Raw genomic sequence first — 23,517 nt, forward strand, 5'->3', positions numbered from 1 at the left:
GAGTAAAACATGCAGGGCCGGTGCCATGGGGGCGCTGGGGTGGACATTGCCCCCCCCCACACCCCCCAGATTTTCTCACTGCCCCCCCAATCAACGCAGTCCAGAACCGAGGCTGATCCAGAATTAGATTTTAGCAAAAGGGAAGTGTCAGGGTCATCCAGGCCCTCAGAATTAGCCTAACATATTCTAAAATCAATATAATATGTAGAAAAACATATTATAATAAGTGATCAGTTCTATTTTATTTGATCTACAATCTGACAATCAACATTTAAACAAATAAAATCTAAGCAAATAAATCCTTCATACCTGCCTATTCAATTTGTGTTTGTGAATAAATGTAAAGGGTTAGATTAAAGAGGGCCCACTGGCTTCTTCTGAAGTCTAAAGAAAGAACAGTGGGCTATACATTTACCCACCTCTGTATTCAATTCAATTTATTCAATTCAATAAAAGACCAATTTTAAATGACAGTAAAACTGACCAATCGCATCTTCCATCTAAATGAGGTGGGCTTTTTTATTGCTAACTTGGACACTGGTATAATATAGAATTTATTTAATAGCAGTATTGTGGATGAACTTATCCACAGTAAACACATTCAGGATGAAATAGGACTTTGATTGCCAGGCCTTCTGGTTCAATATTAGTGCCTGACCTAAAAAAAAAAGCAACAGGTACTACCTAGGACTGCTTGCTGTGCTTCCTAATAGCAAAACGTGGAACATGTGCAACATGGTTTTATGCCTGTGATTTACATTACTTACCCTCTTATCTTGCCTCCTGTGAAAAAGACGGAGAATTACAGGGTGCCACAACTGAAAAGTGGCTGGTGTGCCATGGCATGCCTGAGAGTGTGTATGCAGTGTTGATGGCTCTTTGACAGAAAAGGTTTTTGGATATTGAAAGTGACGACCCAGCATGAAACATGCATGAAAGTCACTTCTCAGAGATCTGACCTTTTTCGGTTCTGTCTGGAGGGGAGGGGGGATCAGGACAGAACTGATTTGGATGGGTGGAATAATACATGATAGGACAGTGATGCAATTTTTTTTTAAACCATTCTTTTAATATTATATGAGCTTATGCTGCATTAAAGTGGTTGTATGACTTAGAAATAAATGTTTTTAAGAAACTGAATGATGTAAGCTGGTGTATGTACAATGAAGTCATTAATTTATTTATTTTTGTGTTATGTTTTACCATCATTTTATTTGTCAGGGTTGTGGTGGGTCCACTTTCCCCAGAATCACCTAGAAGAATGCAGTAATACACCTCGGACAGGATGTCAAACATTTGTTCAATGCTGATAAAAGTAGGCGCTTACAGGATGTCAGTGTCCTTATCTATGAGCACTAGTGGTCATTGAATGTTTTAGAAGGGCAGTAAAGGGCATGACTTGGGCAAAATGGTTTTGCTCGATAATAGCTAGTCTTTTAAAATTAGCAATGGCTAAAGTGACATCAGGAGGCACGGTGGCTCGGTGGGTAGCACTGTCGCCTCACAGCAAGAAGGTCCAGGGTTCGATCCCCAGGCGAGGTGGTCCAGGTCCTTTCTGTGCGGAGTTTGCATGTTCTCCCCGTGTCTGTGTGGGTTTCCTCCGGGAGCTCCGGTTTCCTCCCACAGTCCAAAAACAAGCAGTCAGGTTAATTGGAGACACTGAATTGCCCTATAGGTGAATGGGTATGTGTATTTGTGTGTATGTGTGTCCATCTTGCAATGGACTGGCACCCCGTCCAGGGTGTTACTGTGTGCCTTGCGCCCATTGAAAAGCTGAGATAGGCTCCAGCACCCCCCGCAACTCTAATTGGATAAGCGGTTAAGAAAGTGAGTAAGTAAAGTGACATCAATGTTCTTCAATGGTCAGGACCCCCACTGGACCACCACAGAGCAGGTATTATTTGGGTGGTGGATCATTCTCAGCACTACGGTGACACTGACATGGTGGTGGTGTGTTAGTGTGCGTTGTGCTGGTATGAGTGGATCAGGCACAGCAATGCTGCTGGAGTTTTTAAATACTGTGTCCACTCTATAAGACACTCCTACCTAGTTGGTCCACCTTGTAGATGTAAAGTCAGAGACGATCACTCATCTATTGCTGCTGTTTGAGTTGGTCATCTTCTAGACCTTCATTACTGTTGGCTGGATATTTTTGGTTGGTGGACTATTCTCAGTCCAGCTGTGACAGTGAGGTGTTTAAAAACTCTATCAGCGCTGCTGTGTCTTATCCACTCATACCAGCACAACACACACTAACACACCACCACCATGTCAGTGTCATTGCAGTGCTAAGAATTATCCACCACCCAAATAATACCTGCTCTGTGGTGGTCCTGTGGGGGTCCTGATCATTGAAGAACAGCATGAAAAGAGGCTAAAAAACTTCAAAGTGCTTCTACATGATAAGTGGAGCTGATAAAATGGACAGTGAGTGTAGAAACGAGGTGGTTTTAATGTTATGGTCGATCAGTGTATTTAGCAAAATTTCATATCTATAAATGTTGGTTTAGCCACTATGGAGATGATGGTTTGAATTTAAATAAGGATATTGCAAAACATGATGCTAAGATATGCCACTCACTACTTCCTGTGACAAATGTACGCTAACGTTAGGAATGATATTTAACGGAATCTTAATGAAAATAAACCAAATAAACGTGATATTTTTACAATTATTGTTATTATTTAAATTATTATTATTATTATTATTATTATTATTATTATTAGTAGTAGTAGTAGTAGTAGTAGTAGTAGTAGTAGTTGTAGTAGTAGTAGTAGTAATTTTTATTAAATGAGCTGTGTGTATTGTATATGACCACTAGGGGGAACCGAATACTGTATTTAGAGAAATACACACGAAAAATATCGAAAATTCTGGATTATGCTTATTACCATGGTGAATGAGTGAAAAGAGCAGAATAACTCGAAGAAAAATTCATAATGAACCCAAAAACAAAAAGATAAAAAGATGTTTTTATGTGAGAGTGGCGATACTACTAGTCAGTTGTGTCTGTGGCTCCTATATGTATTCCATTCGCTTGGAACTCCAGTGCATCCAGTTCAGTTAAAATCATTCTTCATATCTTACATCCTCGAACTCTGAGGATCCTTGACTGGATGAGCATCCAGAATAAATGATAATGATACTGTGAAATATTATTTTTGGGAGGGCTGCCCGGGTGTGAAATAGAGAATAGTGAAATGGACTTTGGTTAGCTTTTAAGCTGCCCTGCCCGGCGCATATGGCCGGGCCTCCCGCTGGCTCATTGTTGGTGGCTATGGCTGGTCTTTGTCGTTGGCCTCATGTGGCTTGTGTCCGTTCCCATCATCACCACTTACGCGTTCCTCTCTGGACGGCTTTCTCCAAACATTCAGTCATCACACTCGTGTGAACTCACCCAAGGCACATAAAACTGCTGGTCAGATTTAGCATGGCGTTTAATTACAGCTTCCAGTTTCAGTTGTCATTTCAAATTTTATTTAACCCCCACCCTTATTTTTATTCATTTATGTTTCTACGACAGGCTGAATTGCCATTTTTCTTACATATCTATTTTATGACGGGCATTGGCCAAAGCCCTGCAATGGATTTTGCTGTCTGGCTTTTTTTTTTTTACTTTTTTAATACTAATGATTATTATTATTATTGATTTACTTATTTACATGTGGTCTAGGTTTCTTTTTGCTATAATTGTTACATTTATGACATTTAGCACTAGGTTATTTACAACTGTGACCAAACACTTGCAATTTGGCAGTGATTGGGCTTGAACTGGCAACCTCCTGATTCATTTTCCAGTGCCTTAATCACTGAGACACCCCTGCCTAAAAAATCATAATGAACACCGTGTCGTAATAAAAAATAAATAATTATTATTTTTAATATTATTATTATTATTATTATTATTATTATTATTGTGGTTTCCCTTTAGAGGGGAAAATACACACGGCATATTTCCTATTTTGTAGCATATACTTATTTAGTTGAACTGCACTGATACTTTATTTATTTATTTATATTTATTTATTTGTATGTATATTTTTGGTAACGCTGATAGTCCTTCCAATTGGATGATTTTAATGAGCAGGCTTCCCTGATTGACTGGGTAAATGTGGATATGGGTGTGTTAAGGGCACAGAGAATATGTAAGTGTGGCTGCTATGTTTGTGTATCTGTACGTGAGAATTTATAGACTGTGCCTTATGGTATAACTGATAATGCTGTGGATCATGCTATAGATTAAGAGTGTGTGCCAGGTCGGCTGTGTGAAGAGTTAAACCAGGTCTGGATTCTCAGTTGCACCCGGCAGGGGAGGAGTACCCGGCTCCAGCCAGCTGGCTTCACACAGACGATCTGAGCCCCGAGTGTCTGCCTCGTACTGTGTGGATGTCTGTGTATGTGTGTGTGAAAGAGGCTGAGAGGAAACAGGAAGCTTTCATGAATATATGCATTGTGCCTATTTCTATCCATGTGTGTTATTAATATACTCCTAGAGACTGAAGTATTTATACATTTTGTTTCATGTGAAATGGCTTGTAGCTGACTTGTTTTGAACAGGATTACTTGTTTCTTATACACTAAATGGCCAAAAGTATGTGGACACTTGACCATAATCTAGAGCACAGCCCAGTTTAAAGCCATGACATTATTATTAAGTTGCCCTCATGTCCCTATGCGGATATCGCCTTCACTCCTCACTTTTTTGGAGATTTTGGAATGTATTTGTGAGAATTTGTGTCCATTTACTTACAAGAGTATTTGTAAGATCGGGCGCTGATGTTGGGCAAAAGGACTGAGTCTTAATCGACTTTCCAATTCATCCCAGTGGTTTCCCAATTAAATAATGTCTGTAACAACACATTTGTCATATATTTTGGATTACCTAGTAAGAGATTTTTAAACGAACTAATCACTTTATAATGATAAAGTATAAAATCACAGTAATTTAAATAGGAAGGAGCAAAAATATAAAACCCCACTTTATGATTATTCAAGATTCCAATTACTTAAAAAGCACGAGTGGGTATTCAGGTGATGTCTACAAATCATACTGTTTAATTACAGTGTATATTAAGAAGAGTGTATATTAAGAAAAGTGTATATTAAGAAATATAAATTAAATATAAAAAAACTGTACGTACATGTAAAGATCTTACTGTGGACATTTTCAGGTGAATATTGATGTCGAAGTTGGGACAACATTTTAATACCATCCTTACAATAGCCAAATCAATTCTCTGCAAAAAAAAGTTTAAGGTGAAGTAACGTTTAGACAGCAAACTTGTCAAACAATGTCTATATGGACCTAAGACATGCACTTATGTAGAAACAGAAAAGTTCCCCAAAATGTTGCCACAATGTTGGAAACAATTGATTTTTTTTATAGTTAAAACCTGCAAGCAATGGATGTGGGTGTAAACATACTATATATTTGGCCATATAGTGTTTATCAGAGCTTAATTTGTTTTTACTTTATTTTAATCAATTGGTTTGTACTGGTCAGGGTTGTAGCAGGTCCAATTTCACCAAGAAACTATAGGCACAAAGTAGAAATACCCTGGACAAGGTGCCCATTGCAAGACTTCAGACCCCCCCCCAGCCAGATATTACCAATCGCCATGCAAAGGGTTGGCACCCATCCAGGGTGTGTCACTGCATCCATAATTACACATATTACACATATTCTCCATTCATAAATGCTCTGTAATTTTGTCTGTAGTGTCAAACAAAACAAATGATGGAAATACTTAGTTTAGTAATAATTAGTTTAGTAACTTAGTAATAATTAGTTTTATTAATGATTTTATAATCATATGAAAATACTGAGAATCTGAGGCTTCCAACAATATGTTGATCAGATTTATAAACCAAGTAGATGCCAATAAATTTCACACTGAAAGTAACTCCGTGCTGTCCCGCTACATTACCACATGAACATCTGTCCCTACACTTTGGCTGATGTCTGCAGACGTTTTCATGTTACTCAGCCAAAGTGGCTGCTGGTTTTTCAGCTCGTCTAGGCCAGAGCCTGTATTTCGGATGTCATTTTGGCTAGTTTCATATTGTTTCATTCACGGAGCGTGGACTAATTATTTGAGCAGGGCTGCTCGGCTGCTAACAGAGTGACAGTTGCCATTATTGGAGTGATCAGGCTGTTGGTAGGCCTCTGCTTAACCCGTTTGATGTATATTAACTATAATTGGTGCCACAGCCACAATGATGTTTAGTAAACCTTTCTGCCATTTTCCAGGAGGATGGCCAGAAGGAATCTAGGGTGGAGGCTGGTGCTCGGAGACATTTCTTGACCCTACACACCCAGTGCAAATGTAAGACAAGCCTTGGTTAAAATGAATTTCAAAAAATGATTTCCTCTGTATTATATTATCTAACAAACTTTTGTTTTTGATGTTTTATTGCTGGGGCTACACTATTTAAACACACTGCATTATGTAGTGTATTTAAATATGGCTACAAAGCATTTTGTGACCCATTACAAACATATTAACTCATTTTAATATGTTGATAATTGTCCTGCTTCAAAACCCATTTACTTTTTTCAGATTCGTGGACAGATGACCGTACCTTTTTTTCTCGAGATTTATTATATTTCAGGTCCAAAGCACCCTCAGCCACCCCACAATGTATAACACTGTTTTTGCTTATTGCAAACCCTTGTTTTCAAAGAACATTATACCATTTTTTCTAAATGTCAGGTGAGCACAGCTGTTTCTCTAGGTTAGCAGTGGTTTTCCTCTTTGCCTTCTTCCTCTGAATCTTAGTTTTGCTTTTTTTTGTCTTTTGCAGTGTGGGGTCATGAACACTGTTAGCTTGGGGGTTTTTTTTGTGAGTTTTTGTGACTTTCTGGATCAGTTGTCACTATACCCTTGGAGAAAGTTTAGCAGACCTGCCACTTCTGAATGGATTCTTTATTTGAAAATAATGTGTTTCACTCTGGGTTGATGGAGTCCTAGGCAGACTGAATAAAAAAGGAGCTGTACTGGGGTGAGACAAGCATTGCCACAGAAGCATCTGGTGTAGCCCCGTGCCTGCACGATTTCAAAGATGAATTTAATAATCAGGATGCTTAACCAAGGTAGAACAATACTGTGGCTTAAGAGCCACAACCAAATAGGGAGAATATATATGGAAAAAATAGTTCCAAAATAATGGAAACTAATAAACGGACAGATTGTATGGATAAGGGACAGAACTCAAACGTAAACCGGTTGTCACAACTGGGTTAGCTATTCAGCCCACCATGTGACAACCTAGTTTTTAGAAAAAGAATAGAGAAAGAGAAGCAGGTTAGCCACTAATCCAGCTGCGGTAGCCTGTATCCCGGGTGGAACACTTGTTGGGCTTGCTCATAAGAGAGCCGCCCAGGGCGGTTTGGTCATGACGGCCAAAAAGTCACCGCAACACCAACTGTGTTCCCTGGAATTAAAACAGTGTGCCAACATTAGCATTAGAGGAAAGCCAGGCTTGACCAAGCAACATAATGGTTTCAGAGGAGAGACAAAAGCAGGTTGGCAATGGAGAAGTTAGCAACAGTCTGGAGTAAACCAGGATTAAACATGATCCATCCACCTGGAGCAAATTAATGTTCAGTGAGGCCCAGCCTGTTAGTTCATGAAACCCACACAAGTTATCTGATCCTCCATGCATGGTTAATGGCATGGCAAGTGGGCATAATACTGTAATCTTCACCCCCTGCTGAGCTACTGTATATAGCACATGTGCCCATTACGAATGATTGAATGTAAAATCTGGTCAAATCGCATTTTTTTTTCTTATTCTGATTTATGAGTTGAACATTAAGAGTATTAATTGATTCATTGATCTGCTGTCACATGACTAACTGACTGGATAATTATATGAATTTGCAGGTTCCTAATAAAGTGGCCAGTAAGTGTATGTCTCTATAGTGTAGTAAGAGAAGGATCAGGGACTCTGGATGGTTACACACAGCTGCCGTGTTGTACCAGTGTATTGCTGTTGAATATCAGCAGTGACAGTGAGCCGCTCATTAAGCCCAATCAGTGTCAGACTAAGGGAGGGTTGAGCGGGGGGACACTTGAGGTTTAAAGTAGTGACATGGAAGGCTGATCCCTGTGCTGGCCGGAGATGGGAAGGGGGGAACACTTCTGCTTGTAGTAGATCATAATGCTGTGCTGATTTATTTAATACACTGACCCCCGTCCAGCTCAGGATCTTTTGCTTATACCAGGGGTGTCTAAACCTTTTTTTTTATAGAAGTAGGTCATATTAACAAAAACAGCTGGATAGTCTTGTGCTAAAATAATATTAAGTATTTTAAAAAGTATAAAAGGTAAACAAGTATTTAATCAGTAAAGTTTTTATTTAATGTATGATCAGTGTGTGCTTGGTTTGACGAGTTTAATGTGATATAACAGGCCTGCACAAAGCTTTTATTATTAAGCAATTCAAGCAATCTTTAACCATCATAATGGTAAACCAAGGATCTGACAATCGTTATGGGGGCCCCTGGTGGCTGCAGGGCCCTAGACAGCTGTTTTCCCCCCTTTGTTGTGCCAGTTCTGCTTATAAGTCACTTATAATGGAAATCTAAGGGCAGAATTTGGGGCCACTATCATCCTCATTATTGTTGTTATTATTATTATTATTATTATTATTGCTTATGTCACTTATAATGGAAATTTAAGGGCAGAATTTGGGGCCACTATTATTATTATTATTATTATTATTATTATTGTTGTTATTTTTATTATTGTTGTTATTATTATTATTATTATTATTATTGCTTATAAGTCACATAATGGAAATGTAAGGGCAGAATTTGGGGCCATTATTATTATTATTATTATTATTATTATTGCTTATAAGTCACTTATAATGGAAATTTAAGGGCAGAATTTGGGGCCACTATTATTATTATTATTTTTATTTATTTATTTATTTATTTTTACCGGTAAATGTGTTAACATGCTTATTACAGATTAGAGATAATATTGGATACATACCCTGTAGTATTCTTTTAAATTAATAATCTAAATATTTAATTACTATGTTCAGAATTCATGTATTAATCATATAAATTTAGCAGCCTATCAGGTTCACAATAGTCCAACAAAAAACTCTCCTACATTAACAGCATCTGTTTAACTGCTACACTTTTCTCAGGGGCAAAATAGTAAGTGCTGGTGTATAATTTTAACGCCCTGTCACAGTTCGGCTACTTCTGAACAGGCTTCAGTGGTGAAAAATGAGAAACAAATGTTCTACTGACAGTTGTTCTCATGCCCGAGGAGGCAGGATATTTATATCAAAAAAGGTGCTAACATAAACAGGCTTCATAGACTGGCCCACACGTTGGGTGTGATGAGGGGCAAGAGCAAATTTGGCTCCTTGAGCACTTTAATGTGTGAATTATGCGACTTTTATCGGCTGGATGGATGGATGGGTGGGCGGATGCAATGGGTAGGACTTTAGAGATGGTGTGAATTGGTAAACCTTATCAGCCTGTTGAATTATTATTTTTTGAATGATTGTTTTGATTGTATTTATTTTATAATTATGATTGCTTTTACTTTTTATTGTTTGTAGTTCCAGTGCTGTTTTGATTTTTTTTAACCTTTTAAAAAAATGCTATGTATGTATGTATGTATGTACTGTATGTACTGTATGTATGTATGTATGCATGTATGTATGTATGTATGTGTCTATCCATCCATCCATCATCCATCCATCCATCCATCTACTTGTGAAGGATGGGAATGCCAGAGGGGATTCCTCATAACTTATTATTCATTATTAATTTTTGAATGATTGTTTTAATTGTAATTATTTTTATAAGGAATTACTTAACTTCTTATTGTTTGTAGTTCAAATGCTCTAGATATAAAAAATAACCTGTTTAGAATTTGTTTCTATTAACCTTTCCAAAAGATGCTATGTATGTTTGTTTGTTTGTTTCTCTCTCTCTCTCTCTCTCTCTCTCTCTCTCTCTCTCTCTCTCTCTCTCTCTCTCTCTCTCTCTCTCTCTCTCTATCTATCTATCTATCTATCTATCTATCTACCTGTGAAGGGTGGGGATTACTCATAAGTGCTGCAGTTATGCCCTCTGCTGGCTGACTGATGGTGTCTGCACAGAGGCGGGGGATAATAAAGATCAGTGTGATCACTCTCCGTGCATACAGATTTCCATATGAGCTCACCTCATGAAAGTGTAAAGGAAGTGGCTTGGCTTCCTCCCTTGGGCATTATCCAGTCATGTCCATCTAGCTGTCCGAGATTCAAACCCTGGATACCAAGCTCTCAGCAGTAGTGGGTAAGCATACTTTACCCCTTAATTGTGAGCTAATAATAAGTTCCCCAAATTTTAAATTATGCAGCCTGGTTATTCTGCTATGGCTATTTTATACAGTAAGTCCAGTTGCAAATTAACTTTCTTTGCTCAGTTCATGCTGTGTGGTGGGAAGATCAATAATCAGCAGCATGTTACAACACAGCTTCTTGGTCCCAGTAATGTATAACAGTTTGATTCTGCTGTCACTTGTCTTACTGTCACTGTTCACTTGTTTTTAAAGTTCACGGGTCACTGGAGTGGCATTTGGTTCTTGTCCCCAGTAGAAGTCGTGTCCTTACTAACTAGCCAGTTGTGACCACTGTGTGAAGCCATGCTTCTGGCAAGCTGATTTCATAATATTGACCATGTAAGTGACAAGGATGATGGGGCAAATGCTTATGCAAAACTGCATATGAATAATACATAAACTCATATCCAGCCCGGAGACCACACAAACATGGTACATATTGAAATAAGTTAGCATATTGTCCTTGTCTTTTTGATGAGGTGGAAAGCTGGGAAGTGGAAGAAAGGGAGAAAGAGCAATTTCATTTATATTAAACTGAGTGCATAAGCAGCAGTCACGGTACTGATGCTGCAGGCTATGTTGTAGACATGGGATGTAATTGTATATATTGTAAGGGCATATGTGTTCAGCATTGTGTTTTAATACATTGTAAACATGGTTAAACAACACCTTTCTACAATTATCCCCTTTCTATCTTTTCATTGCAAGTATTTGAATATGTGCACACATGAATTTATGCACTAATTCCACACCTACAGACCAAAAACCCAGTTTCTACTGGTGATTTTGTTTTTGAAATTAAATCCAAACATGCTCATTAATTCAGTTTAATAACCTGAGAAAGTATGAGTCAGGGTCAGCCAACCAACACAAAAAAAAGGACAAGAGGAAAATGCCCCCCACCACTCAAAACCAATTTCTATGATTCAGTTAACATGTAGATCAGACAGGGTTACTACACAAACACCCTGCCACTGCTGAGTGGTACCTCAGTACTGTTTAGTTTTCGTCTGACATGTAAAGAGATTACACTTTTTGACATAATCGCCCCCGTCCGTTTTAAACCCCAGCAACAGAAAGGTACAGATTTATTTTTAGCACTTCCAGTTTATAAACTACATTTTAGGAAAAAGTTTAGACATTTTGAACCTTTATCTAACCGATCAAAAGAAATGTACTAAGATTTTAAATGTGAAGCTTGAAACACACTCAAAAAAGGTTGGGACAGGCATGTTTATCACTGTTACAGCACATTTTTTGTTCATTACACTTTTGAGTCGATTGGGAACTTATTCATTCATTCATTGTCTGTTTTATCACAGCTTTATTCTATTCAGGGTCACGGTGGGTACAACTCACTGAGTGAAAGGTAGGAAACACCCAAGACAGGTCACCAGTCCATCACAGGTTAAACACACACATACATGCAAATCTCACACAGAAAAGACTGAGACTGCTCCACCTGGGAATTGAACCCAGGACTTTCCTTTTTTGCATTATTTCCCAATTCTCCTCCCAATCCAGTTGTTTCCAATTACCCGATTGCATTATGCATCTCTACCGATACTGATACTGATCTACACTCCTGATTGAGAAGAGCAAGACTGACACATGCCCTCTCCAACATGTGCGCAGTAGCCGACTGCATCTTTTCCCCTGAACGAGGCAAGTTCATATGCGGATCAGCTTTGTGAAGCGACTGTGCCACCCTCGATTGGGAATTAAGGACACTAATTGTTGCATAAAGTAAAATAAAGTTTTATTTTGCTTCACTTGAGGAAACCTTGTACAAACCTTGTAGTGGTGTAAACACATTATTACCTAATGATTGTTTCAGCAACATTGTAGAGTGTAAGGCAACATCAGTGTAAACAGAAGCTCTTTTTGTTTAATGGAAAGCTATATCTGGAATAACACAACAGGAGTATAGGCAACTTGTATTAAAAAACCTTAAAACCCTACAAGCAGCCTTTAAAAATATAGTACATTAAAGTATGCATAATAATAAACAGTTAATTCCCCCAAGGGGATCAATACAGTCTTATCTTAATAAATATTATGTAAACTAAATCAAATATAACATAATGTAATAGCCAATGCTACAGATTTACAGGAATTATGCTTGTACTGGTTATAAAGGACTCCTGAAGCCTTGTGTACTATACTATAGAATCATTAGTATATTATTAGTAGTAGTATACTGTATTAATATTATTAGTTGTTGTTACTGTCAGATGTGATCTTAACTCCTCTGCCACTTTGTACTAGAGCACAAAGGCCTCTGGGCTAAATGATAAATTCTTACATGTCACGATAAAGAGCTACAAAATAAAAGGGTTCACCATTTACAAATCTGAAAACTCACTTAGTTGCTGCTTACTCATCTGTTAAAAGCAGGAAGGTTTGTACATGAGGGCATCTGACAGTACCATGCTGCTCCGTCAGTGCAGCACATGCTGCAGGCTCTGGCAATCCCTATTGGCTTCCAGGTCATTGAGTAGCAGTGGGGGGAGCAAGTACCAAAGCCTCACGGCAAGCTTCTGACTCACAGCTGGATCTGTAAGGAGGTATCATGGGATATAAGTTGGCAAAACATTACTGGGCTAAAGAGTGTGAAAAATTGAAATGATATCATTTGTAAATGGGGCTGAACATTGGACTTGAAGAGCCCGAGTTCCACAGACTGCCATGAAACTGGGATTCCTGATTTAGACAAATGACACTTATCTATCTGTGGAATGATTTACAGAGGTTGTGGCCCTAATTAATGGCTCTTGAAACTCCTCTAATGTCATTTAATGGAATTTATTTTTTTCCTTGGATATGGTACATTTAAACAAATGGTGCCTCTCTTGCTAAATCCACGACTATCAGTTGTCTGATGTATAATTAAACCAGGGGTCATTTTTATTTATTTATTTATTTATTTATTTTGCACATTGTATGTATGTTCTTTTAATTTTAAATTAAAATTGTCTTATTTTTCTTACTTTTTCTTTTTCTTATTATTCTACACTCTAATGTGGCCGAGTAGTTACAAAAGCATTTTACTGCCAGTTGTACTGTTTATGACTTTGTATTTGACAAACTTTGAATTGATTATATTGTTTTATGATGAAAATATTAAATTCAAAATATTTTAAGTCCTACAGTTATTTCAGTTATTATTTATTTAGGTCTTATGATTAAAACATACATAGTACACTGTTTTACAATATTCATGGTACACCTTGGCACAATCATACAGAAACAGAAAAGCCCACCTCCCCTTTCAAACTGCTGCTAAATTTTAAGCAAATAGTTGATGTAGTATATTATATTTTATACACCCATAGTTTTTGCTGAAAATAACTGAACCCTATCATTGAAGGAGGTTTCCACATACTCTGGCTATATAGTGAGTTACTTTGAGTTACTTGTGATACTGCAGCGCTTCTGTCAACTAAAACCAGTTTGGCCACCTTCCTCTCTTGTACGGGTGGCACAGTGGCTCAGTGGGTAGCACTGTCACCTCACAGCAAGAAGGTCCTGGGTTCGATCACCAGATGGAGCGGTCTGGGTCCTTTCTGTGTGGAGTTTGCATGTTCTCCCTGTGTCTGCATGTGTTTCCTCCAGGAGCTCCGGTTTCCTCCCACAGTCCAAATACATGCAAGTGAGGTGAATTGGAGATACTGTGACTGTTCGACATTAAAGTTTTAAACTGACTACCGTTTCTGTCATGAATGTAACCGAAGTGTAAAACATGACAGTAAAATCCTAATAAATCAATCAAATTAATCTCCTCTCTTTTACACGTGTAGTTTCTTTCAGCAGAACTACTGCTCTCTGGATGCTTTTTGTTCTATTGTTGTATACAAAATTTTGTATATAAAAACTGTTCTGTATATATACTCATTCTCCGCACCCAAAGAAATGTTTTTATATGTATATAACGTAATGTAAACATATTTGGAACTCCCTGTCTCTATGTCTTTGTCTTGGCCTGAGTTAGATTCATTCCTTTGTTTTAGGAGACATCAGAACATCAGAGCCGTGCAAATCTAATCAATTATACAGTTTTACAGATAAAATATTCAATACAAATCAAAACACATTTACAAAAAGTCACAGCATAATGAGAATTTTAAATTGGAAAGATAAACCATTTGTTTATTAGAAATGCCAGTGAGGTGGTGACTTGCCATCCATAAATTTTGTCATCCCTAAATCTCCAGGCCTCAATCCTGGCACTATTTCAAGATTTTTAATGAACCCAGACATCAAAGACATCAAACCCTGGTGATGCATTGTCCATTTGTATCAGGGAGGAGCATGGCAGACAAAGGAAGCTGGAACAAACGAGACCTGCATTCTCACATCAAGTTTATACATTAGGCTCTTAAAAAGAATCATTAGATGCTTACCATGTTTCAGACTACCATTAAATACATGCGGCAAGTATAACAATTTCCTCAAACTGGGTGAAATTGCTTGGATTTTGAACCACTGTGTGCGATATTGATTGACTTGCATCAGATGTCATGCAGCCTGTTTAGCACAGCCAAACTCTGCTTCTTTCTGGAGCTCACTGGTTCCTAAGGGAAACCAGAATAAAAGTCGAGTATCTTGCTGTGCTCCAAAGAAAGTGTGCCAAATGTTATCAAAATAGGATTAGCAGCCAACAGTAGTGTTTAATGAAAGAGGTTAGGTAGTTTCCAAGTAACCTGTGTTTGGAATTTTTAACTATATTGCTGTATGTATGTACTGTATGTATGTATGTATGTATATATGTAAGTATGTATGTATGTATGAAATACCTAGGAATCTACACTCATTATACTGTGTCATAAAGCAACACTTCTTGAATTCTGTTACATTCTATTCTATTAGTTGGACATCATATTTCAAAACTATACGTATAAACACAAACCTTTGTGGCTTTAGAAGCTTTTTTTCACACTTCTGGGATAACTTTCTACTTGATTTTGCAGTGTGTTTGTAGGAATTGTGCAAAATAAGTTTCTATTTCATTACAAATGTGCTTTATTGGGTTAAGGTCAGACCTCTGTGCAGGCCTGACTCTGGTTCCTTCTCACCAAACCTATTAAACCATGTCTATATTGACCTTGCCATGTGCACAGGGGCATATCATGCTAAAACAGCAAAGGAGAATGACCAAATTATTGCCTCAATGTTAAAAGCATTTATTCTATTTTTGACAGTTGATTTTATAGACCTGTTGGTAATGGGTGTGATGATGGGTGCTTTGGCTGTATAATGTATGGTTTTATAGATTGTATGTAAATGGAAATATGCATTTAGTGTTAGTATATTCAATTAGTGTATTTAATTCATAAAAATACTGACACTTAAAACACATACTTAACACAACTATAGCTCACTTGTTAAAAATGCCTACATTTCATGTGGTCTATTTGCATACTAATGGGCTATTTTTTTTTTTCAAACTTAGAGCTGCTAACCCCCCCCCCCCCCCCCAACCTCATGCAATGCTTGGCGCACACGCAATCCATAACCAGGGAACGGCTTTTTGAATCCTGACATTTGGGGAGAAACCCCTGCTGACTTAATCATGCCAAATATTGTGTGTCATTTATGAGCCACACATGGACCTGGCTGATGGTAGTAGTAGTAATCCGCCTCTGCTGTGCGTGGACTCCTGGAGAGCTCAGACTCAGCACTTCATTTTCTTATTTTTTTTGTCACGCTTGCTCATAAAAATAACAACAAGGATCATCATGCAATAGATATTTATGAAAATACATGTGATGAGTGTAGCCTTTGAAAATAGATGAGAATTAAGAAAATGGTTAGGTTTGAATTTTTACACTCACCTAATATTTTTTGAATAATATCAGTTGGATACTAAGGATGGGTGACAATATAATAAGTATTAAGAGTTTGTCTTGACTATATATTACAAAAAGTGTGGTATACCTCATTTAGCTTTATAACCTTTTTCTGACAACATATATTCTCAGCTTTCAGGATGTTTTTGTTCTAGTAGCACAGTGTTCCTGTAGAAACTTTAAGGTGACTGCTTAACCTTGATAGTAAAGTTTACAATTCTACAGGAGCCAGTAACAGTTAAGGAGCATACCCATAAACATTGGGTGCAAGGTAAAAACACACCCTAAATGCAGAAATCCAATTAATCTTATGCATCACATATACCCCATACACACGTATTACCAATAGGGGTAACCTCAACCTACTAAAATGTTTTGGAGACGGCAGGAAGAATGAAAATAGCTTTAACTTGGGTTCATTGTGGTAACTGAAAGCTGCCAACAGTCATTTATGCTGGCTAGAACTGTGGCTAAAGTTAATAATTAGTAGGGGTGTCCACATACTTCTGCCTGTATATTGTACATTGATAATATTTTAATCCACGTACATGTGCTATATTGGGATACTTTTTCATTCTTTTGACAGCAGGGCAAGGTAGGTGTAGCTTAGTGGTAAAGGCACCAGACTTCTAATTAGAAAGTTGCTGGTTTAAGCCCCACCACTGCCAACTTATTACTATTGGCCCCCTGGCCTGAAGACCCTTTACCCTTTTATTCGGTCAGCTAAATGCTGTAAGCCTAAGTGGCTGACCAAAGCCGCTTTTTTTTAAACACTCTAGCAGGAGCTGTACACCTTTAAATAACAAACCATGGACCACTTGGCGATGCCCACCTCTTACTGGCCACTCAGAACTAGTGGTGGCAAATTCGGTTCATTTTATGGACTCTGGTTAATCTGAGTCACTCAATAATGTGATCCGGTTCACTTGAGTCCCTCCCCCACCCATCCAATAAATAAAATAAATTACAAAGTTACAAGTTACAAATTACAAGTTACAAAATCAAAACATATTAAATGTAGAACAACAACCAAATAGAAACAAAGAATGAAAAATGTGCTAAAGGTATGTAAGTTGAATATATAAGAATTAAATACAAATATATAAATAGCAAAAATAATGCAATGTGCCAATTAGAATATAGACCAAGAATGAAATATTTTAAATAGCTATATAAACAAAAACAACCAAGCTGAAAAAAGGCAAATTACACAAAAAAGTATAAAACTATATACATAAATATACAAAAAACATGGACAAATGCATACAAAAATGTGCAAAAACACATTATTTATGTATAAATGAGGCAAGTGCTTCCACCTACATGTTGGAATTTAAAAATACCAACTCACGCACTTTGGATGTGCTGAGGCTGCTCCTCCTGTTATTTATGATTTGCCCAGTTTTAGAAAAAACACGCTCAGAAGGCACAGAGGTGGCCACAATGCAGAGTCTGTTCCTCATCACTGTGGACAAGTTTTTATAGACTGGTGCTCTATTCCTCCACCAGTCTCTAGGGTCAGCCATATGGGGTACAAGCGGCTCTGCCAAAAACCGTGTAAGGGTTTTAAATCCCAGGTCGTAGGCTTGTGACCCTCTCCTCAAAATCAGTCCACACCTGAGGTACTGGCTCATTGTGACTTCTGGTATGTCCTCCTCTGTAGCCAGTGCTGAAGTTGCTGCCTGTGTCATTGCCAGCACTACTCTTGATATGGCCTCCTCTTAATTGCATTCATTCACAAATGCGGGCTTTTTGAACCGTGGGTCCAAAGGGTGGCTTCTACTAGTATGTGGACCTCTTCAATCTGTCCAAACCGCTTTTCCAATTTTCTTGACAGACAACTGACCAGCTCTCTTGTTTCATTGTTGCCTAGGGTTCTCTTTCTGTTGGCAACAATTCTTTGGAGCCCTTGTGTCATTAAAATGGCTTTTTAGCTCGTCACATATCTGTGGGAGAATAAATAATAAATAGTGGTCAAACTGTGTGCTTTGTTAATGAAACTCAATTGTCGCTTTTATCAAAAGCTACTATACAGTCAGAGGACTTATAGCAGGCATATCAAAAGTCCGGCCCGTGGGATTTTATACGGCTTCTGTCTTAAATTGCATTACTTGTGACCCGCCAGCACAGTCAAACAGAAAAAAAAAAATGTCGTTGCAGTCTGATTAAAAACACTTTTAGCGGTTTTCACTGTTCTACATGTGTTGATTGTGGGTATAAATAAGCTTCCGGGTTGTGGGGCTAGTGAATTGTTACAAACATTCACTTTCAACCCATAGAGCCACATTCATTTCCACTACTTAGCAAGCATTTTTAGTGATTTCATGACAAATCTTCAGTTATTTAATCCGCAACAGAACATTATTAAATAAGGAATATTTCACTTTTCAGTTAAAGCACCACAAACATGACATGAGGTAATATTTTTAATGGTTATCCTGATGACCTGTATGAATCTCATGAATAACTGATGACACTTGTACCTTAATTACTAAAATAATTAATATATTGCTTCTGCATTAAGGCATACATTAGCAGTGGTGGACAGTAACTAAGTAAATGTAACTAGTTACTACCTGTATACTTAAGTAGTTTTGTTTGTGTATCTGTATTTCCATTTTGGGTGAGTTTTTACTTTAACTCCACCACATTTGGTAGTCAAATGTCTTACTTTTTTCTCCACTACATTATGAACAATCTGTGGTTCCTTTTGGTTTATGTGTGAATAAAAACATAACATTGTCAAAATGAAAGAAGCGTGAAGCGATCACACCAATCAGTGTTTTGTTCTTATGATAATTCTAATAAACATTAGTGTCAGATTAATTAATGACACTAGAGTCTTTTCACCTAAAATGAGCTGATTAAGAGTCTTGTTACAGAAATGATAATAAAACATTAGAGCCATAATAAATCATGCTACTTATACTTTCATACTTAAGTACATTTGAAGGTAAATACTTTAGTACTTTTACTCAAGTGGAGGTAAAGAGTATTTTTACTTTTACTACTACTTTTACTGGAGTAATATTTTACCTTGGATATCTCTACTTTAACTCAACTACATGGTTTGTGTACCTTGTCCACCACTTACAATAGACAAAATGAACTTGTGCATATTCATAATGAATTCATTAATGTATTACATGTAAGAATCAATTATTAATCACTCATGAAATAAGACATGAATGAAGCTATTTCATGTACCTGCACTATAATGTTTTTGGTACGGTAGTGTGTTTATGAATCTGTTCATTCAGTGCAGGCAAACCTTATGAATACAGCCACATGGCTTAGTGTTTAGCCAAAATGATTATTATTATGAATCCTCAGGAAAGTGAAGGGAGAAAAAAAAAAAAAAAAAAAACTCTTCAATCTCTGTACTGTATACTGTCTCTACTACTTAATGATCAGGGTCAGGGTAGCGTGGCCGAGCGGTCTAAGGCGCTGGATTTAGGCTCCAGTCTCTTCGAAGGTGTGGGTTCGAATCCCACCGCTGCCATCTCATGATGTTTAGGGACAGTACAGTGTTAGAGCTTTGGGCTATCAACCGGAAGATTGGCGGTTCAAATCCAGGCTCTGCTATGCAGCCACTGTTGGGTCCTTGAGCAAGGCCCTTAACCCTGTCTGCTCCAGGGGCTCTGTACGATGGCTGACCCTGCGCTCTGACCCCAGCTTCCAAACAAGTTGGGATATGCAAAGAAAGAACTTCATTGTACTGTACAACTGTATATGTATATATGACAAATAAAGTATATCTTCTTCAGTATGGCATTATGTAATGTATGCTAATATAATGTACTGTGTGTTAACAAGAACGACCTATTAAGTAATTATAAACATCAATTTTCCACTTCATATACCAAATTGACATTAAAGCAGATGTAAAGGCAGTTGAAAATACCCAGAAATTGTACAAATGTTTAATATTTAGCGTTTAATATTTCATTCACTGCTGCCTGTCACATATGAGAACATGACAGCGCCGGGTTTCTATTGAAGTATTGAAGGGGCACATGTAGGGGCACATGAACCACGTGACCGCGTGGCGGCAAGATCAAGGCGTGTCGCAACTCTCTCTCTCGCTACGGCTCTGAAATAACCAATGAAAAGATGAATGAAATTACGCAAGCTCTGTAACGAGTATCTCCATTGGCTGCTAGACCTGTCCATCAAACCGCATATCTCCGCCTCCTTCCCCTCCGCTACTGTTTGAGAAAGAAGCGAAACTCGTTTGTTGTAGTGATGGGAATTATGGCTACTTGAAGGGAGTCGGATCTTTTGACTCCGTTCCTTTTAAAGAGCCGTTTAAAAAAATGGCTACTACTGGGAGGCGCTACTGGGTAAACTATAAGACAGCCCTGATATAAATATCAAATGTTGCTACCTTGCCTTAAATGTAGGCATAATTCAAACAGTTAAATGAGAAAAAAAAGATTTATTTCAAAAGGAAAAAACACTACAGGGAAGAGACATACTGTGGTTGCATTGCACTAAGTTTCAGAAAAATCCTTTCCTGTGCAGAGATGTGCCTGTGTTTGTTTCTGCTTTAAAACATAAGCGCCATGAAAGAATCAGATTTAACATAATTAAACAAGTTTATAGTTTATTTCTCAATTATTTGTCATTATACTACTGGCTCTCTCTTAGTGTTGCCAACCGTCTCGTAAAATACGGAATCGTTCCTTATTTGGAAACTAAACATCGCGTTCTGTATTGAACTGATAATGGACACTTTGTTCTGTATTTTTATCAATGGGAGAGAAATGCTGCATATTAGACTGAGACAGGGTGATCTGTATGAAACAGAAGGAAACTGCTGCTACCGTGGTAATTAGAAAGTGTTTGGTTATTATTTTAAGTAGTGTTCACTTTTAGTCTTAGTACCGCCATGGGTGCGCAGGCATATCAGCATAACAACCTGTTTATTATTCTGCTGTTTGAGTAGCGCAGTGGGCAGAGCGCATCGCGCATATTTTTCCGCCCTAGGTTCGAATCCGGCTTAGGGCGAAACTAAAGTAACACGAGCAGGGCCGGCGCTATAGGGGCGCTGGGGTGCAGATTTTCTCACTGCCCCCCTAAGCAACGCAGTCCAGAACCAGGGCTGCATGTCAGTGTGAAGATGGAATATGTAAAAATATTGTTTGCACTATTGAAAAAAAAATGTTACATGATGTTCTTTATGCATGTTGTTTTACCTAAAATGTGGTTCTGACTTATTATTATAAAGAATGAAAATAATATATGTTAAACAGCCTAAATAAAACATTTTGATAACGTTCTTATGACGGTGTAAGACCTGTTATATTTGTTATAGGTGCAATTTCGACAATAAACAGCTCTTATTACGAGTTATGATTAATTCCCTCTACTGATGCGAAGCGGAACGGGTGGATTACAGCCGACAAGAACTGCGCAGAAATAAAAGACTCGGTTCATTTCGTTCATTTCAAAGATCCGTTCAATAGAATCGGATCGTTCGCGAACGACTCATCACTATTTACTGTGTGATGATCATTTCTACAGTTTATTCAGGTTATTCAATCACATGGTTGTAAACATGATTTATATTTGTGATGTTTGTAGTGTTTTAAAAACACATCTGTATCTGATATTTATATGGACTAATTGTTTACACGGACTGTATTAGTTAACACAATTTAACTTTTTCATAGCTACAGTCAATAACTTGATTACAAAGTAAAGATATTGTCTGGTAACTTGACTGTTTTTACAGGTTTTTAAATGGTAATTTAGAACAGTATTTCCCGGTCTTGTTTCTGCACATTACAGTATTAAAAGGTTTTCTTAATAGATCTTTGAAATAATCGTATGTGTTTTGATGCTTTATTGATGCACAACATTAGATCAAAATATTTTCTTCTTCCTCGGCCTTTGTCCCGTTCGGTTGCGGGGTCGGCTCTCGGCGGATCATGATCCGCATTGATTTGGCACAATTGTTACGCCGGATGCCCTTCCTGACACGACCCTCCCAATTTTTATCCGGGCTTGGGACCGGCACTACAATGCACTGGTTTGTGCATCTAGCGGCTAGGTATCTCAACTCAAAAACTTAAGTTAAAAAGCTGCCTTAAAGTTTCATGTAGAATCAAATTATAATTACTATTTACTTCAACTCATTACTTTAAGTCTAGTTTTGCTTTGGATTCCTGTTTTCAGGTTGATATGACTATGTAATGCTTGTTGTTTTAACTTAGAAATGCAAGTTTAAAATACAGATGACAAAACATTATGAGTTTTGTTCACTTATCCTAATCATTGTCTTCAACCTACATATTTAAGTTAAAATCAGTCTTGACATTAGTTTTTAAGTTAAGATAATGTAAAATTATTTAGAGTTTGAAATTGTTAATTATAAAACGGATAGTTCTGGTCCTAAAATCTGATTGGCTGAGTCGCGTTCGAAGCCGTTGTAAAATCCCCGATAAACGCACACCTAGGACCACCTCACATCATTCCATATTAATACGCCACTGAAAAGAAAAAGTTAATGTTATTTTCGCCCTCATGTTGCCTAGCAACACTGTTAATCGAACTACCTGGCGTCGCGGAAGAATGCTTTATTGTAAGTTTATACACAATAAATACATTTATGAATTAAACATTGTTGTATTTATTGTATTTTATGTTGACCGCCGTTTTATAAAAGCAATAAGCCACTCGAGACCGTGCGTTACTGCTATGATTTTAGCACGGGGATGACGTTTTTGGCACGACGCGAAGCGTCGTAACGCACGGCCTCTCATGGCTTATTGCTTTAATAAAGTTATAACTGAGGTAACAACTCACTTTTTTTTTTTTTTGGATGAACAGTTGAATTCAACACCACATTTCAGTGTGATTACATGTTAACAAAGAAAGTACAAAAATAAATTATTTAAAGTGACATGTTAAAACAAACCAAAACATTAGGAAATGTATACACCGATCAGCCATAACATTAAAACCACCTCCTTGTTTCTACACTGTCCATTTTATCAGCTCCACTTACCATAATAGAAGCACTTTGTAGTTCTACAATTAAGTAAGTAAGTAAGTAAAATTTATTTATATAGCACTTTTCACAGATAAGAATCACAAAGTGCTTTACAAAAACATTGCATGACAAAATATACACTCATATACACTAAACCGGAATTACTGACTGTAGTCCATCTGTTTCTCTACATGCTTTGTTACCAGCTTTCATGCTGTTCTTCAATGGTCAGGACCCCCACAGAGCAGGTATTATTTAGGTGGTGGATGATTCTTAGCACTGCAGTGACACTGACATGGTGGTGGTGTGTTAGTG

General features: G+C 37.6%; 1 non-coding gene across 1 annotated transcript; it reads left to right on the forward strand.

Annotated features, from left to right (window-relative positions):
- The first annotated feature begins 19,625 nt into the window (after nt 1-19,625).
- trnal-uag (transfer RNA leucine (anticodon UAG)) lies at nt 19,626-19,707 on the forward strand. The gene has a single exon. It is a non-coding gene; the product is annotated as a tRNA-Leu (tRNA).
- Nucleotides 19,708-23,517: the final 3,810 nt, after the last annotated feature.

Source organism: Trichomycterus rosablanca, chromosome 12 (genome assembly GCF_030014385.1).
Source record: "Trichomycterus rosablanca isolate fTriRos1 chromosome 12, fTriRos1.hap1, whole genome shotgun sequence".
Taxonomy (NCBI): Eukaryota; Metazoa; Chordata; class Actinopteri; order Siluriformes; family Trichomycteridae; genus Trichomycterus; species Trichomycterus rosablanca.